Genomic DNA, 19,982 nt, shown 5'->3' with positions numbered 1-19,982 from the left:
AAGGTCTATCTCTTTATTTGGTTTCTTCCAAATACTTTCATGGTGATCTATGCTTTCCAATCTGTGTTGTTATGGAAAACATTTTCCTTGATCTCCTATATTCTGGCAGGTCCACTAATACCAGAATTTGGACACTAATCTCCACCAGCACATAAATATAATGTGCTGGAGACACAATTTTATTACCTAACACCTACCCACCCCTGGAACAAACTTCCCATGCAATTTTAAGAAAGTGAACTGTAGCATCATTCAAATTTGATTGTTTGGGTACCCATACATTTAAGCTGGTATTAATCCTCTTCTGCCTGAGAAGGGGGGTACAATACCAAGGTGTGTATTGTCAAGGTGCAACTGGTCTTGTGATTCAGTGTTCTCGTATTTCTGATGATCCTATGATCTTGTATTGTATATACTTATATGGACACAAAAAACAGTTTAACTAGTCCAGTTATTTTGCATAGTTCATGGTTCTCCCATTCCTGAATTAAATTTTGCTGTATCATAGTGAGTCAGTAACTCACCCAGACAATGTAGTAATAATAAAACAAGAAGGATATAAAAAAAAAAAGACTATCATCTTAAATGTGATGAAAGCCGCGGTGGTGCAGCGGTAGCATTGTTGCCTCACAGCAGAAGGTTCTCCTGTTCGATTCTTGGCTGGAGTGCCTTCTGTGTGGAGTCTGCATGTCGTCCCCGCAATCGACTGGTGTTCAAAAGACATGTGTGAATGAGCGTGCCTTCGTTGAAGGTTGGGCGTCAGGATGGCAACTCGGCACCATAAAAATCTACTGCCAATCATTAGCGGACCAGAGTTCCGCTGTGGCGACCCCTAACTGGGAAAAGCTGAAAAGACAAACAACAACTTCTTAAATGTGGTGGATTGCACCCCCCCCCCTTCAACACATAGGTTAAATAATGCAAAATTATGCTTGTATTTGGCTTGTCACTGGATTATTTTTTTATTATTTTATTTTTGTATTAACTATTTCATATAAATTAATGTTAGTTGTCTTTACTTGGATCTCTTTAGTGAAATCTTTCATCTAAGGCACTACAGTTCATTTAATTTTTTTGTTTCTTTTTATAGTTTTCAAATGAATTACAGAGTAGCCTGGCCAGCAAATGAAAGGGGACGATTATCTATGTCCTATATATGTGACATCCTGCATTTCTTCCAGCATGGGTCTCATTTTTATAAACAGATCAACATCTTGCAACAAATTATAATATCATTGGATGGACTGAAAGCTGTACAGAGTACAGTATTATGATTTATTTATTCTGCTTATGATATTTTGAAAGATAGCTCCACCCAGAATCTGAAAAATATATATATTTCTTTATATCATAATTTACTACTAACATCTCTACCCCTAAGTATTTCTTTAGCTGGTCAGTATCATTTTATAATTTGATATGTTTTATATACCATTAACATGGTCTGATGGATGTTGTTTCCCATGGTTGCAATCATTGGCTTCCATGATTGTAATACAGGGGATGTTTTTTGAATACAACTTAGCTGAGGATGAACAGATAGGGACAGCCTGAAGCTGCTAATTGTAGGACCATCCACAATAAAGATGTAACTAGAATGACAGAACCCCAAATGTAATATAGTAGTATGGGATGCTAGATTTATAGAGCACTGCACAAAGTATAAGGAATATTCTAAAAATTGATGTGTAAGGAGAGTGTTGGGGTGATGTCTTTGTGTATATGTTGGTTTCCAGGGGGTGTAATGATCTACTTTCAAAGGGTTTCAATAAAGAATAATATTAAATATAAGAAATGTTTATTATTTACAAAACACAGTTAGTTACCATTGGACCACTGCTATCTGTATTAGTAATTAATGTCAGGACTTTGTAAGGGATAATGCCATGTTCAGTCATGTAAATTGTGAGTGCACCATGCACGAGGACTGCACAGTATGTCCAGAATATTCTGAAATGTCTGTAATTAAAATTATTGGTTGAAAAATACCATAAAAGGGATGAATAAAAGTACCCATGAGTTAGGGGAAAAACACGGTCTGATGGAAGCTAGCATACTAATTTTTTTTTTTTTTTGCTCTAGCCTTTGTTCTCCGAAAAGACAGTTTGTATTCCCATAATATAACAAGGCCCAGACCTCATAAACTCAAATACTTTAACTCTGCATTTACTTCAGATTTCACTATTGTGAATCCATGGCTTCTTAAACTGTCTCTGCAGCAAGGCCATTTTTCCCATTATACACCCATTATGATCTCTCTTAACAGTAAGCCGCTGAACTGCCTTTCATGATACTTTTAAAAACTTTTTCTAGATAAAGTAGCAAAATTATAAGTCTTCATACATCCTGATATAGATGTGAAGCTGTTTCATTCCTTTGGGTGATCATCTCAGACATCTTTCACTAACTGTTTATGCTTCACAAAGCTTATCAAGCTGGCTTTCTTCACCTTATTAGTATCCGTTCTAGAATAATGATTCACATATATCATGCAGGCTAAGACAGTGCTGCAGTAAACATGGTGGAGTGCTGACTGTCTCTCACTCTCTATGATTGGAAACATAAAATAAGAGGTAATCTGTACTGAGGTAATATTTAGCACTAGAGGTCACTTACCTCACTGGCGATAAAATTCTTAAATGAGGTAGAGTGCACAAGAGGGTGGCATTATCCTTTTAAGTTGATAAGTGAGCAGGTTCAAAATTAACTTTTTTAAGATATTAACCACATCACATGCAAAAATATATAGCAATACACTAGGGTGAAAACATATACAAGAGACCACTACTTCATCAAAGTATATTAGACTCGATTCTTGTTTCTCATCCATCAAATGTTGGTTCTGTTGGGATGTTGACTTGGTCGATCAGTGGCTATCATGAGGCATTTACTGTTCACATCTAAGGTAAAGTATCATCCATCGCTATATGCATAAAGGCTAGAAGCATGAACAACAGTGGCCAAGACTGATTAAATCAGCAATTAATTGGTATCAATTGTTATAGTCCTGACCATGCCCCAACCATTGATTAAACTGCAGATTACTTTTTTTCTGCTAACTATTGGTATTATGGGCAGTGCTGCCCCATCAAAGGCTTTTTTGAGTAAAAATGTAACTCAGTCATGGATATCTCATAGTCTGAAGCATCTCATGACCGACAGTAAAGTTTGGGCAAAACACTTACAAAGGAAATATCTGTAGTCCATAGATCACTACAGGCAGCTTAGAAATGCTTGTAAAAATGCAATCCAGAACATAAAAAGGGAACACTTTTACTTCAGAAAACATTCAGAGTTACCAAATTCCTTTTGGAACACTATAAATAAACTGTTCCACGTTAGTGGTAGTTAAGACACCCTAGAATATCATGACTTGTTTTAGCTCAACAGATCCTGTTTGAGCATCCTGCAGACTACTACAGCACCAGAAATGAGAACTGTTTGTGCACTTGGTTTCTGCTTAAATTCAAAGTTTAAACTGCATTTACTTTTGTAGGCTACACACTCGTGTGGTAGTCTTTTCTGTGCTTATTTACTGTTTAATTGCATTTTTCCGCTTAATTTAACCTAAAAAGCAAAAAAAAACATTACTTTCTGTTTGCTCACTTCCTGCCTTTTTTATACTAGAATAGTCCAGATCCCAGATTTACTGGTTTCAGGACTTTATTTTTGTGTTTCTCAGTTGTCCAGACCTTGCTATGGTAGAATGAAGTCTTTCTGCTTATCAGTGGGAGTGGTAAGCATTGAGCTATCTGTCACTAGAGGAGTGGTTTCAGGGATTGTACCTTATTGGCTGTTTGGGGCTGCTTTCTATCCCTTTCAACTTTCTATCTTAAAAAAAACCCCGTGTTTGCATGGGTTTGCCCTTGTTTTAGCTCAGAGGATCCTGTTTGGGCATCCTGCAGACTACTACAGCACCAGAAACGAGAAAGAGAGACATTTTGCTGATTATAAGTACCTTTTTGGCTTTTCTTTTCTTGACTGTTTTTTGCTAACCGCACTTCTAAAGCCCATTTTAAAAGTAGTATTGCTACTATTTCTACTGTATTTTACTGTTTGAAATCATTTTACTGTTTGTGCATGTGGTTTCTGCTTAAATTCGAAATGTAAACTGCATTTACTGTTGTAGGCTACACACTCAGGTGTAATGGCCTTTTCTGTGCTTATTTACTGTTTAATTGCATTTTTCTGCTTAATTTAACCTATAAAAAAAAAAAAAAAAAAAAAAAACATTACTGTTTGCTCGTCTCCCGCCTTTTTCATACTAGAATAGTCCAGATCCCAGATTTGCTGGTTTCATGACTTTATTTTTGTGTTTCTGAGTTGTCTAGATGTTGCTGTGGTAGAGAGAAGTCTTTCTGCTTATCAGTGGGAGTGGTAAGCATTGAGCTGCCTGTCGCTAGAGGAGTGGTTTCCAGCTCAGGCCGTTTGGGGCTGCTTTCTATCCCTTTCAACTTTCTGCCTTAAAACCCCATGTTTGCATGGGTTTGCACTTGTTTTAGCTCAGCAGATCCTGTTTGGGCATCCTGCGGACTACTACAGCACCAGAAATTAGAACAAGAGACTTTTTGCTGATTGTAAGTACCTTTTTGGCTTTCCTTGACTGTTTTTTGGTAACCACACCTCTAAAACCCATTTTAAAAGTAGTATTGCTACTATTTCTAGTGCATTTTACTGTTTTAACTCATTTTACTGTTTGTGCACTTGGTTTCTGCTTAAATTCAAAGTTTAAACTGCATTTACTGTTGTAGGCTACACACTCAAGTGCGATAGCCTTTTCTGTACTTATTTACTGTTTCATTGCATTTTTCTGCTTAATTTAACCTAAAAAAAAGCAAAAAAAATACTGTTTGCTCATTTCCCACCTTTTTTATACTAGAATAGTCTGGATCCCAGATTTGCTGGCTTCAGGACTTTATTTTTGCATTTCTGAGTTGTCTAGACCTTGCTGTGGTAGAGAGAAGTCTTTCTCCTTATCAGTGGAAGTGGTAAGCATGGAGCTGCCTATCTGTCGCTAGAGGAGTGGTTTCCAACTTAGGAATTATACCTTATTGGCTGTTTGGGGCTGCTTTCTATCCCTTTCAGCTTTCTGTCTTAAAAAAACATGTTTGTGCAGGTTTGCGGATCGCACAGTGCCGCTTAGCTAGGGTTAAACTATTACAAGCGCCAGAAAGTCTGCTCTGCAAATTTTCCCTTAGAACTAGCCAGTTTCTCAGTTATAGCACTTAAATCTGATTCTTTGAGTTCAACACTTGCTTGGAACTCATTGTAAGTACTAGATATTCTATATATTGCTACAGCACTCAACTGTCCTTACTAAGTAAAGAGGAAAACAGTTGTAGTAGTTAAATAAATAAGCACCTATCCAGGCATGTCTAAGGGTCAGCTCCCAGTGTTTTCTCCTGTCCACCTGGTGAATCTGGGCATCTTGGGGCAATGTAGCAATTGTCTCATGTGTGACAACCCTCTCCTCCTACCATCCAACACTACAACCTGTGAGAGATGCACTTATATTGCAAAGCTGGAAGCAAGCTCTCTCCAGCCAAGACTGGACTAGTCAGTCAAGAGGAGAAGGTAAACACCTGCACCACACCACACACAACACATAGTCCTTCAAAACCTACACCACCAAAACCCACACATGATAACACAAAACACACACCCACATATGTGGAGGCTCTTAATATAAATCTACCCAAGCAACAGAGACCTCCGAAGCTGAAATGCAAACAACCACCACCCCCAACACAACCCAAGTGACACATAACTCACAAAACCAGTGTGCCACTCAACCTCAGCCCCTAAGGCAAACCAACGTACCCAACTCACTAGTCATAGGTGACTCTATAGTCAGGCACACTGATGTCCCACTCACCAGGCTAAACAAGGAGAACATTACAGTCAGCTGCCTGTCGGGTGCTAGGGTCCGCCACATAAAGCACGCACTTAGGTCACTCCACAAGTACAAATATGACTCTGTCATTGCCAATGTTGGAGTGAATGACCTAATACGTACCTCCCTGGACAACATGAAGAGAGACATGGAGGAGCTCTTGGATCTTGTAGCCCAGGCAGGTATGACCCTAGCTCTGAGTAGCATCCTGCCATTACCCAGAATGATACCACAGTACAAGGATAAAATGATTGACTTCAACAATTGGCTAAGCTTCTGGTGTCATTCTATGGGGATGCAGTATCTGTCTGCTTGAGATGACATGATTGACAGATTACGATGTTTTGCCAGAGATGGCCTGCACTTGTCACCGCTGGGATTTCGGATACTGGCTAAGGCTCTTGCCACCCCTATAGTGCCTTTTTAGGCAAGGTTCAAATGACAAATTTACCACCATATCAGGTACAATCAAGCAAAATATGAGGGTAATGGTACTCAATGCTAGAAGTCTAAACCTCAAAATGCACTCACTCGAGGCACTCCTTAAAATGGAGAAATCAACATCTGTGCAGTGACAGAGACCTGGTTCAAGGCTCCAGAGAGCACCTCTGCAATACCAGGCTACAATTCATACCACACGTTTTGGCCACCAAACCTGGACCGAAACACTAAAGGCGGAGGCGTGTCCATATTCACCAAGGATATCCACACCTCCGGGCTAGTTGCCCCAACATAATGTCTCCAAAATTCTCCAGGTGCAACTAACACTAGGCAAGACTGCAATTGTAGAATGGAACAGCCCTTGCAAGTATGGCAACTGCACGGCCCCAAAAAGGAACAGTCCAAACTCAAAAACAAAGGCCAGCAAACTGTAGTATATTGAATGCTTTATTAAAGCATGTATAAATGAAACTTAAACAGACCAGTTTTGGCTGAAAAAAATTAAATAGCCTTCACCAGTGTAAAATTGCTATTTAATTTTTTTCAGCTGAACCTGTCTGAGTTTCATTTATATATGCTTTAATAAAGCATTCAATGTACTACAGTCTGCTGGCCTTTGTTTATGAGTTAAGACTGCAATCCAAGTTGTAGCTTGCTATAGATCCCCCACCATGCCCCAAAATTCCCACTCCATTTTTCTTAACATACTGGAAAATATTAATGTACAACCAAATACCCTAATACCGAGTGACTTAAATTACCCCACCATTAACTGGGAAAGCTACTCATGTACCAGCACATTTGCTCAACATTTTTTGGAATTCATAAACTCCAACACCTTGGATCAACTTATCCATACCCCCACCAGGGGCACCAATATCCTACACCTGGTCATTACCAACATGGGCGACTGATGCTCCACACCAGAGGTCAGCTCCTCGTTGGCTAGCTCTAACCATAAGCTAATCACCCTAGACATCCACATCCCATCCCACTCTCCATTAAGGTAACCACCATTAAAAACGTCTCCAAATCCAACTTCATGCTTCTTACGACAGAAACAGCAAACTTCATGACACCCATGCAGACGGAAAGTAGAAGTAAGACTGCTGAATCTTACACCAATGCACTGTATGAACACATACACGATTGCATACACCATGCCATCTGAAATAGAACCAAGATGCTCTCCTCCAAAAAAAGGAAGCCAATCTGGTGGTCCCCTACCATTAACAAACTCTACAACAGAAGGAAGAAACTGTTACAAAAAAATAGTAAAATCCCATGATTGTAAAAACTCCTTGGTCAGCCTCAGTAAGAAGCTGAGATCCTTCATAAAATCCTCCAAAGCTAATTATGAAAACAAAATCGCCACAGTTTCTAAAGACAATCACAAGGCATTCTATAGTTATGTCAGGAATCTCAATGGAAATACTCAGATCTTCTCTGAGTTACAGCATAATGGCACTAAATATACAGAACCAGCTGATATTGCCAACATCTTGGCAGATAGGTTCAGTGCTAATTTCACCCCCCTCTCACCCCCTAAAAGGCCCATCTCAATACCGGAAGAATGCCAAGTCCCGGTAATCATGGCAACACAGGTAAAGGTGCACTCTCCAAAGCCAAGAATACAGCATCCATGGAACCAGACAACATTCCGGGCTGTGTTCTGCGTGAACTACAAAATGAACTGGCACCCCACTTAAGTACCATGTTCAATCGTAGCCCTCATTTCAGGCATTGTGCCTACTGAATGGTGCACAGCTATGATTGCCCCACTCCACAAGGGGGGCGATCTACCACAGACCCTGGGAACTACCACCCCATTAGCCTGATAAGCATGATCTGCAAGGCTATTGAACTTATAAACAAAGACATAGGTAACCTTCAAACGCTGGATGCCACCCAGTTTGGATTTGTGAAAGGGCAATTCAGCACCATAAAAATCGACTGCCAATCATTAGTGGATCAGAGTTCCACTGTGGTGACCCCTAACCAGGAAAAGCCAAAAAGATCATGTCTCCTAAACCTGGCTGATTTCTTTGAAGCAGTCACCAGAGCCGTGGACGAAGGTAAGGTGGTTTACACAGCCTATCTAGACCTTGCCAAGGCATTCAACACCATCCGCCACTCTGGAATCATAGATAAATTCACTAAACTGGGCATAAATCCCTACGTCACTTGATGGGTGGCCAACTGGCTCACTGACAGAACCCACACCATGAAGGTAGTCGACTCCAAATCCGACTCCAGACCAGTGACAAGTAGAGTACCACAGGGTTCAGCCCTGGGTTTCCTCCTGTTTGGCATCTACTTCTCTGAAGTTGAGGCCAACACAGAGAGTCTATGGCTAACAGTAGCTCGCAAACAACTGCAAACTGGGAGCTATTACTGAATCTCCAAATGATGTGGACATTCTACAAAAGGGCCTCACTGAGACAGATGCCTGGTGTCAAAGCCATGGCCTCAATGCCAAAAAACACAATCATTCCCTTTGGGAAAAACCCTGTGTACATAGGCGGTAGTTCACTAAACACCAAAAGTGTGATAAGAGACCTAGGGACACAGGTGGACAGTAGTCTCTCCTTTGATAACCACATCACCACAGTAGTCAGGAAATCCTTCTATGTGGCACACCTCATCAGAAAAGGTTTCTCATCCAGAAAGGAGGAGGTCATTGTTCCTCTCTACTCATCCCTCATTAGACCTATTACACACACCCCATTTTGTATGTACGTCACAAGACACTTACAACAACTGAAAAGGCCACAGAAATACCTCACAAAGAGGATCACTGGCCTCAAACAGATGCCCTATGCAGACCATCTCAAAAAACTCCAGCTCTACTCCATCGCATATTGCCTACTCAGAGTCAATCTCTGCCTGACATACAGAGCCACATCAAACCCAGAGCTGTTGGACATGCTACACTTGAAAAAGTCCCAGTCCCTCTGAGCCAGACACTCCAGGGACCTAAACCTTGTCACCACAATAAACAAAACATGCTGGAGGGATAGGTTCCTGTCCCAGAGACTTCCCATACTCTGGAACCGACTGACCATTCATGTCAAGCAAAGCACCTCATTAGCCCTCTTTAAGAAAAATCTTGACGACTGGATGAGAAATAGAAAATTCAGCCCAGGGATCACTTCTGTGGCTCTGCTCGACAGGGGCACAGGAAAATAATTTTTTGGATGGCAAACGCCAGGGAATCTGTATTGCTAGGCTTATGTAGGCCCTTGGGCCGATAGCCGAGTAAATACCTATGAACCTATGAACCTATGACCTGCTGAATGTACACTCCCACCAGATCAAGGAATTATTTATTTATTTTATTTATTTTTATTTTATTTTACATTTGTTGACCGGGCTAGTCCAGCTGGATAATTTCCATTTTCAGTGGAGGCCCGGGGAGAAAAGCTCCACAATTAAAACAAGGTTAAACATTTAAGCAACAATGCATACATTTTAGTGTGGAATAAAAAATTAAAGCCAAGATGAATGATTTGGAAAAAAACACTCACATTGTAACAACCTCCATACAGTAGGTTTGCCAGAAGAGGAGAGGGCCACGATCTTCTAGCTTACATTGGCAAGGAAATGGTAACCTTACCAAAGAGATAGCAAGTTCCAGAAATTTAAAGACAAATCAGCAATATGAGCACTACCTCCAGCTTTTTACAGCACCTCGTTCTCCATTTCATAAGCTGTAGTGGCAGGGAAGACACTTTAAGTGTAGCAAGAGAATTCTGAGCTAAATACCAGATGGGGGTGGGCATGTAATCACAGTGTCTCCAGATTATACTATCTCCCTTTTTCTTAAAAGGAAGAGCTCTGTACTAGTATTGAGGCTGCTCTTGGATTCAGAGTATTCAGTCTAACTAAAGTTTCCAGCCTCACTGATGGCTCAAAAAGACATGTGAAAATTGTTCTTTGAATTCACAGTTGGTGCAGAATCCTTTCTTGCATGGCAATCTCCCACACTAAGGGAAGACTCTTCTTGGATGGGGCCTCAGGGTGAATATAAATGACTCCTTCTCTGCAAGCAATCAGATATTCCCCCAGGAAGAAGAAACCAAAGAATGCAACCATCCACTCAGCCCAAAGTGAAAGTGGTTTCCACTGCAAGGGAAAGAAAGAGGCAACAACTTGACTTTGTGTTGCATCATGCAAACTCATTTTCCCCTAGAAGAGCCCTTGAATGAGGAGCACACAAAAGCAATGGATCCTATGGGCACAGACCACTTGTAACAGAAGAGGGATCTGTTAGAAAAGGAACAAGAACATGCAGCATTAGTGCAGATCTATGACTGCCGCTGATAGTGCCTCATCAGCCTGAACAAATTAACTTTCAGATTCTCAGTGCTGAACTTGTCCCGCGGTGGTGGTGCTGTGGTAGCGTTGTCACCTCACAGTAAGACGCTGTCCGGTTCAATTCTCAGCTAGAGCGTCTTCTGCGTGGAGACATGCCTGAATGGGTGTATCTTCGTTGAAGGTTGTGCGTCAGGCCTGGCAAGCCGGTACATAAAAATCAACTGCCAATCATTAGCGGACCGGAGTTCCGCTGTGGCGACCCCTAACCGGGAAAAGCCGAAAGACACAAACACAAATTCTCAGTGCTGAACTTCTTCTGAAGCCTGGGCTGTATTAGCTTCACACCAGGAAATATAAGACTAATCTTGGGTGACTGAGCACCTGCTAGGTGTTACACGACAGGCTTGCCCACTACACAAATTCTATGTCTGTGATAAATGTTCTGCAGTTTCAGGGTTTTGTGTGTTTACTGTTTAGTTTAAGGAGTTGTCTAGCACAAATTGCTTTTTTTGGGGGGGGGCGGGGATTATTATCAAACTAATTCTATTTGCCTGCACCTTGAAATCCATACATAACTGCCTGTCTACTGAAGTGGACGGCAATATAGGCCACTACAGGCAGTTTGGGGGGGGGATCACTGTCATCTTCCATTTAGAGAAGTAAAGGCAATTTAGCTCTGTGACTCCATTTTTCATTCTTATTAGTAAAAGTAAACCAATCACAAGGGAGTTGTATATCCCAGCTAATAAACAATTTAAGAATTCAGCTTGAGGAAATGCAAAATGCCCCCCCCCCCCGCCCCCATAATTGTGGTATGGCTTGCCTTTCACCATTCATAATATGTTAGAATGGACTTCTCACTCACCAAGTATGGGAAAAGGAAATCTTACTGGGTGGCACCAGGATTTCACATTGGGGGAAGTGCAAGGGCTTTATGGTGAGAGGCTGCTATTTTAAAATACAGTCTGTATAGAACTAAGCACACCATTTTCACTTCTTAGATTGTTGTGTCTTTCGGCTTTTCCGGTTAGGGGTCGCCACAGCGGAACACCGGTCCGCTAATGATTGGTAGTTGATTTGTACATGCCGAGTTACCAGCCCTGACGGCCAACCTTCAATGAAGGTACGGCCTTTCACGCATGTCTCCACGCAGAAGACGCTCTAGCTGAGAATCGAACTGGACAGCATCTTGGGAATTTGATGGATAGTTTATAACTAATATCAATGCATTTTTATTTTATTTATTTATTATATTTAGAAAGATTTGAATTGTAACTTATGTTCATTATTTTTCTTGTTATGTAGGATAACTATTTCAGGTCTGCTAAATAAGGCAAGGGATTTTGCATTAGAATGTATTTAATGGAAGCTAAAACATGGTGACACTTGTACTTCTGTTATTTTGATTTTTGAAAATAATTGTGTCAATTTGTAGAAGATACTTTTTGTAGGGTTTTACTTAAAGAGTATTTAAGCACACTTTTAAAAAGATGGAAATCTGAAGAATCCCAAACTGGGAAGAAGCATACTGATCCAGAATCTAAGATAGTATGGAAAGGATGTAATCACTGAAAATTAATGCCAGAATTCAGTCAGGCAGAAGTGGGTTGCTCTAATACTATAATCTTTTTATGAACCATATTGAGAAATATCAGATGAGCAATTAAAAAAAGAAAGAATTAGATTTAGAATGCAGTTTATACAGCAGTTTCTTTTTCTTAAAGAAATTATAGTGTTTAGATATTCAAAGATTGCCTATGAACAGGTTAGTATTTTACAAATGTATGTTTGGGGTTTAATATTTTATAAAATTATATCTGTGAGACTATATATATATATATATATATATATATATATATATATATATATATATATACATACATATATAAGTTATAAACTGACATTCATGTGTTTCATGACTTTGTTCATTGTTTACTGTTAAAAAAACTTTGGGAGGAATCTATCTAGATTATTTGGGGAATTCAATAAAGCCTACACGGGTATTTTTTGTGTGTATGCATCACATTTTTAGATTCAGTAGCGCCACTTGGCAGCGTGCACGCACAAACATGGAAATGTCTGTGAAATGCAAATCATTTCACAAGCTGGTGAATCTTATGCAAATGAGGCAGGTTCAGCTATCCAACAAGCAGATTTCGTGTCAGTGTCCGTAGTGTATGCAGAATTTTTCTACGTACATGAGTCTACACAGAGAGAAGGGGATGTAAAACTGTAGAGATATGGACATAAATCCCATGAAAATGTTATAATACATACAGATATGAGCTAAACTATTATTGTGGATGTCAGAATGAGGAAGGGAATAAGTTGAATTAATATTTTTTCAATAATCTCAACGTGTTTACGCTACGTGCCACAGTGCACAAACATGCTTAACAGAAAAATAAAAAAGAAGAGAAAAAAAGGATTTTATAATATTTTTCAGAAATGTATTATAGGACCATGTGTCGGGTCCATACAATGATTCACTGGTGCTGTTGCTCAGGTCATACAGCTATGAACCATGTAGTTTCCAGGCTGTCACCATGGATATCTATGAAAATGAGGTGGATGTCTTGAATAGCAAAAAGGAGTAAGCATGTCCGCATATCCACTTTGTGTAGGCTCTCACAGTATGTTGATATTTCCACTGGATGTGGATGACATCTGGGGGGAGGTATCCTGTTACTTCTAGGCTCTTTTAAACTCCTGTGCATGTGTTTATGCTGCATGCCACATCACTGAACGTGTTCATGTGGAAAGACCACCCAGATGAAAGTTATGCTGTAGGCAGCAAGTCATTAATACTGGATATATTCACTTATTAATTTTGCCGGTTGTATAAGCTACGCTGTATGGCGCATTGTGCCATGTTGTGCACTAAAGTAAACCCATTAAACGATGTTAATTACATTTTAGGCAGGTGAAACACATCATAGTTAGTCAATCACACATTGTGGACCTACAGCAGACCTGTATAAAGTATACATACACCACACATTCTGATTTATTCCCAATACTCTGGACCATTGGAGTACAGACTTGGGAATTTTAACAGAGATAATGCTAAGGGCTGCTGCAAATCTGATATATCTGTATGTGCTAGGTGCTTTTTGAAGGGATTTACTAAAGAGTATTTAAGCACACTTTTAAAAAGATGGAATTCTGATGAATCCCAAACAGGGAAGAAGCATACTGATCCAGATACTGATGCATTGTAAGCATTACTTAATGCAGGAATAACAATGTTCATAGTTATGCCAGTGATTGTGTGATGAATGACCCCTCACTGTCAAGCAGCTTGTGTGCTCAAAAGACTAGGGCAATCAGCTTGTTTAATGACATTCATGGTTCTAATCTAGAAGTATCCACTTCTTTTCGATGTCAGGCATTATTATTTTGTGTTTTACAGATTGTCATTCTGTGTGTAGTGTAATATTATTAACCTCTGTCACATATTAATTATATCAGACAACTTTAGACAGTCATAGCCAATTTGAGTGAAGTGCAAAAACAGGGACAGATATAATTTTCTGTAACACACAAAATCCTGGACTGGAGTACAGGTAGGTGTGGGCTGGAGTCAGTTTATAACAAGGCTCATAGGATGATACTAAGCTATTGGCCCAGAGACCCTTATAAGCCTAACCAAGAGTTTTGCCCATATTCCCACAAAGTCAGCACCTGTTCCCCCTGTCCAGCAGGGACACAGGTGGGATCCCAGGGGTGTATTTTGTTTCCCATCCAGTCATCCAAGTTCCTCTTAAAGAGGGCTAGTGAATTACTCTGCTTGACAAGGAGAGAGTGTCTATTTCACAGATGGGGGAGTCTTTGGGACATAAATCTATCCTGCCAACAAGTTCTATTAATGTCACAAACCAGGTTGAGGACTTGCATGCAGGTTGTGCGAGTGGAGTTTGACTTATGGATACGCAGTAACTCCATCAAGGCTGGGTCTGAGACTGCCTCTTATGCCAGACATAGGTCACCTCTGAACAGTCTGTATGAGACTGAGTACAGGGATGAGGCTTTTAGCTTATCTGTGTAGGATAGGTGTTTAAGACCCTGGATTTTACTCATCAGGAACCTCTGTCATTTTCCATCTGCTGCATGTGCTTGGCAAGGTACATGCTGAAGGGGGCATTGTATTCAATAATGGGTCTGACAAGGGTGGAGCACAGGGATGTTATGACCTCCTTGTTCCTGGATGAAATACCCTTACTTATGAGGTGGGCCATATAGAAAGCCTTCTGTACAATGGAGGCAATGTAGTGGTCAAATGTCAGTTTGCTATCAACCTGGGTGCCCAAGTCCCTCATGACTGACTGCATGTTTAGCACATTGTTATTAATGTGATAATTAGTGGGGGCACCATTGTCCCCAAAGGGAATAATGGTACTTTTCTTGGCATTCAGTTTGAGGCCATGCTTCTGGCACCAGTCATTAGTTTGGGTTAGGTCCTCTTGGAGGATGTTCACACTAGGGGAATTTAAGACACCACCCAGCTTGCAGTCATCTGCAAACTTGGTCAGCCACAGACACTGGTTTTGGCTTGCTTCTCAGAAAAGTATATCCCAAACAGTAGAGGCCTCAAGACCAATCCTTGGGGTACACCACTCATTATGGGTCTACTACTAGAGGTTGCTTCCCCTATTTTGACTGAATGGGTTCTATCAGTGAGACAGTTAGCTACCCATCTGTTAACATATGGGTTGATGCCTAGCTGGGAGAGTTTATCTATTATGTCTGAGTGGGGAATAATGTCGAAGACTTTGACTAGGTCAATGTAGGCTGTGTGCACCATCTTACTCTCATCCATGGCTTTTAACAGGCAGGATCTCCCTTTGACAAAACCAAACTGTGTGGGGTCAAGCGTTTGGAGTTTGCCAATGTCCTTGTTTATAAGGTCCATGATAATGTGTTCCATGGCCTTGCAGATCAGACTAGTTAGGCTGATGGACCTATAATTGCCTGGGTTGGTGGACGCTCCACCTTTGTGTAGAGGGATGATAGTATCTTTCCTTCATTCTACTGGGTAAAAGCCAGTGCACAGGCTTTGGTTGAGTAGGGTGCCTAATGGTGGCAATAGCTCATGCCCGAGTTCATGTAGGACCCAGCCAGAGATGTTGTTGGGTCCCATGGAGGTGGTATTTTTTGCCTTTGAGAGGGCATTAAAGACCTGCTCCCTGGTGATGAGGGGAGGGAGGGAGGGAGGTTCTGGGAATGTCCTGGTTTACTGATGGTGGGGACAGGAGGGTGAAGTTTTCATTGAACCTGTCTGCCATCAGGTTGGCTATATCTATGGCATTTGTGTTTGTGCTGTTCTTGACCTCCAGTTCAGAGCAGATTTTGATGTTACCTTTGAGATTTTGGATGTATGTGAAGAAGGATTTGTGATTGTCCTTAGTGGAGGTGGCCAATCTGGGCTCTAAGTTAGACTTAAAGGATTTCACCAGTGCCCTTATTTGCTTGTTCAGACAACAGAGAGATTGCTTCCTACTTGGCACCGCCTCCTTCTTGGTGCTGGACAGCAATTTTTTTCCTTTTATTATAGAGTTTGTTTATTGCTGCTGTCCATCAGACAGGTTTACTCTTCCTTGAGGAAGATGATTTGGTCCTGTCAGATATTGCTGAGTCCATGCAGCTATGTAGGTGCTCATATAGTTTTTTGGTGTAGGCTTGGACATTAGTGCTAGTTCCAGCTGAAGGGATGGTGGCTGTGAAGCTGCTTATACCTGCTCTCAGGAAGTAGTAGTCAGCTTTGGAAAAGTATTTTTGTTTGACCCTGCGGGGGGGGGGGTCAGAGAAGATGGTGACTTTGAATGTGATTGCTTTATGGTTGAATCTTACCAAGGAGAATGACACTGTAGGGGTGTTACAGTGGCTACTCCTGTTGGTTAGTACCAGGTCCAGAACATTTTCACCTCTCTTGTGGGTGTTGACCAGCTGGCATTGACGAAGTTGAGGAATCTCTGGGCATTCATGTTTGGGCTAGAATAGGTCTTCCACTCTATGCTTGGGTAGTTAAAGTCACCCAGGATCAGGGTAGAGGGTTGAATCTTAATAGAGTCAAGTAAGTTCAGATAGGTGTAGTGGATGTCCCGAGTCATGGCTGGAGGTCTGTAGCTAGCTATGATTTAAATAGGTGTTTTGTCAACAGTTAACTGCACCTGGAGTGTCTCCTGTGTGTCATACTCTTTGACCAGCTAGGAGGTGTGTATGTCTTTGATAAATATTGAAACTCCACCTCCTTTGGCTTTGCAGCCCTCCATTTGGGGTCTGAAAGCATGGTAGGATGAGTAACCTTGTAAGGCTAGGGTGCTCTCCACAACTCTGAACAAGGTTTCAGTGACTGCACAAATGTCAGCATCTTCCAGGGTGAGGAATGTTTGCAATGAGTGCAGTTTCATGTTAAGACTACTAGCATTTAGCAGCATAACTTTAAATTTCATTTAGAAGAAATTTTCATACTGGTAATTTTGTCCTCATGACTTTGTCTAAAAAAGGCACTATGGGGGAGGCAAGAGCCTTTGCCAGAAGCCCAGGGGGAGCAGATGAAGGCCATCTCTGGCAAAGTATTGTTGTCTATCAAGCATGTCCTCCCAGGCTGTCAGGTACTGGATCCCCTTGGAATGACACCAGAAACTAAGCCAATTATTGAAGTCAATCATTTTCTGTTTGTATTGAGGCATCAAGAAAATCCCACTGGGCATGCTCATACACTTAGTTAAGCAGAGTGCAATTCTGTTGCTCCTTGCTCAGAATAACCTGTTATATATAGATATGTCTATAGATATATACATACATGTATACATATCTGTCTGTCACTATCTCTCTCTCTCCCATAGATATATCTACCTGTATATGTGTATGTATATATATATATATATATATATATATATATATATATATATATATACACACACACACACACACACACAATCTGTCTCTCCCCATATATCTACATAACACACACACACATATAATATATATATATATATATATATATATATAATATCATATACACACACACATGGGCACCTACATTTATATACATCCCTGTTATACAGACAAATATATATGTTTATATGTGTGTGTATGTCTGTATTGTCCTACCTACCCTGATAATGGTGAGTAAAGCTACACTATGACACATATATAACATTGCTCTAAGGATCAAAAGTAAAGGTTCAACAGTAGATAACGCACTTAATAACAGCCCCCTGTGCCTGATGGATGTCACCACACATACACCAACAGTTGAACAGGTAGTGTAATGTATAATGTTCTCTATGTACGCATTGACAGGGTACATTATTCTTGCCCATAGGCTTGCCCATCCAAATGCAAACAGCCACATATGGAGAAAAATGGCAACTGTAGCCACATAGCTAGGATAAAAAACAGCTATCTGACTGCTAGGCTACTAGATGCAGATAACAGTAAGAAGCAATATCACACTGCAGGCCACAGATGCTGTTCAACACAAGCCTAGTTTATGTAATTTACAAGTAGTTTCCCTGGAGTAATCTATCACACAGATGGCAATTGCAGAGCATGTGACAATTACTGTGATCTATAGTGTTTAAGACTAGATGGGTAGGGGTTCTAATCTCACTGCAGGCCACTTGGTTACGTGTATGTGAATCTCCCTGCAAAACAGCAAAAAATCTCTCACTGACTACCAAACTGCAATGGCTCTGCACTTACTTTAAGTTGATGCTAGCCTCTGAATTCATGTCTTCCACAATGTCTGCTGTCATGTACCTTAAGACTAACAACTGCCAGTATAATGTCAGAATTCAGCTGTGGTGTGTGGGATAATTACTGTGATCTATAGTGTGTAAGACTAGATAGGTAGGGGTTCTAATCCCACTGCAGACCATTTGCTGTATCTCCCTAAAACATAAATATGATCACCTCACTGACTTAGAAAGAGGTAGGGTTTTGCAATATTTTGGTTGTAGCAGGTGATGTGGGCCTCTAAATGCCTGACCACAACAAGGCCTGATGATGCATCTAGCATAAGATGTCCTAAAGAGATATTAACAGCAGACTTGAGGTGTGGTGTGCACATTACGTACTGTAATCTGTAGTGTGGACCATTAGATAGGTATGGGGTTCTGCTCTACTTGCAGCCAACTTGGACTGTGTATGTTTGCTGTGCAATGAAATGTAAACATTAATTAGATGTGGTGCTATTCTCACTGTAGACAGGTTTGTGTTTGTGGATGTTAGAGCATGTTACATTAGTGTATGGAATCATAGGATCATTGAACTTTACCAGCCTACTGGCCCTAGAGGCCTTACAATCCTAGCCACATTCTTACCATTATTAACACATTCAGTACATATTGCCCCTGTCCACAAGGGACACAGGCAGAAGCCCTGTGGTGAAATGACAGTCACCCAGTCAATCATACAGATGGCATCTGACAAGGGCCAGTGAGGTGCTCAGTTTCTCATTAGGCAGGAGTCTGTTTCAAAGGTTTATTAAAGTCTTCTAGACATATCTCTCCCACCAGCATGTATTAGTAATGTCACATACCAGGTTAATGTCCTTACAGTGAGTAATCCATGTACCATGCCACCTACAGATATGCATTTCCAATACAGCAGGGTCAGACATTGCCCTGTATGCAAGCAGAGATCACCTCTGAGTAGTCTATATGACACAGGCTACAATGACAGCAATTTCAAACGATCCTCATAAGACAGATAGTGAAGACATGAAGTTCCCTTGTGAGGAACCTTTGTGTTGTGTGCAGCTGCCAGCAGTGCTTGGAAAGGTGCATGACAAAATGGATATTGCACTCATGTATTGGCGCGCTGAGGGAAGAGTACATGAAGGTTATGACTATGTCATTTTCGGGTGACAGTGCCGTCAGTTATGACATGAGCAAGATAAGATTCCCTTCTTAGCACTGGGGAGACATGGTGATCTAAGGTAAATTAGCTGTAAACCTGTGTGGCCAGGCATGTGTGCCCAGGTCTATCACCCTTAGCATGTACATCAGGTGTGCTACTGATGCCCTACTTACCAGGAACATTGGTGTTACCAATGGAAATGATACTACACAGATATTTGCACGGAGTTTACAGGTATGAGTACGTCAACAGGCATTTGTTCATCAATACCCTCTTGTAGGATATTGACATAACTCACAGATTCTATGACCACTCACAGTTTGTTGGCATCAGCCAACCTTGTCAGCTACAGACATTCACTTCATCTTGTTTGTTTGTGTCTTTTGGCTTTTCCCGGTTAGGGGTCGCCACAGAAGAACTCCGGTCTGCTAATGATTGGCAGTAGAGTTTTACATGCTGGCTT

Source organism: Protopterus annectens, chromosome 1.part1, assembly GCF_019279795.1.
Source record: "Protopterus annectens isolate FY-2018-M chromosome 1.part1, PAN1.0, whole genome shotgun sequence".
Lineage (NCBI taxonomy): Eukaryota > Metazoa > Chordata > Ceratodontiformes > Protopteridae > Protopterus > Protopterus annectens.
The sequence above is the reverse complement of the archived record's forward strand: the minus strand, read 5'-3'. Positions refer to the sequence as shown.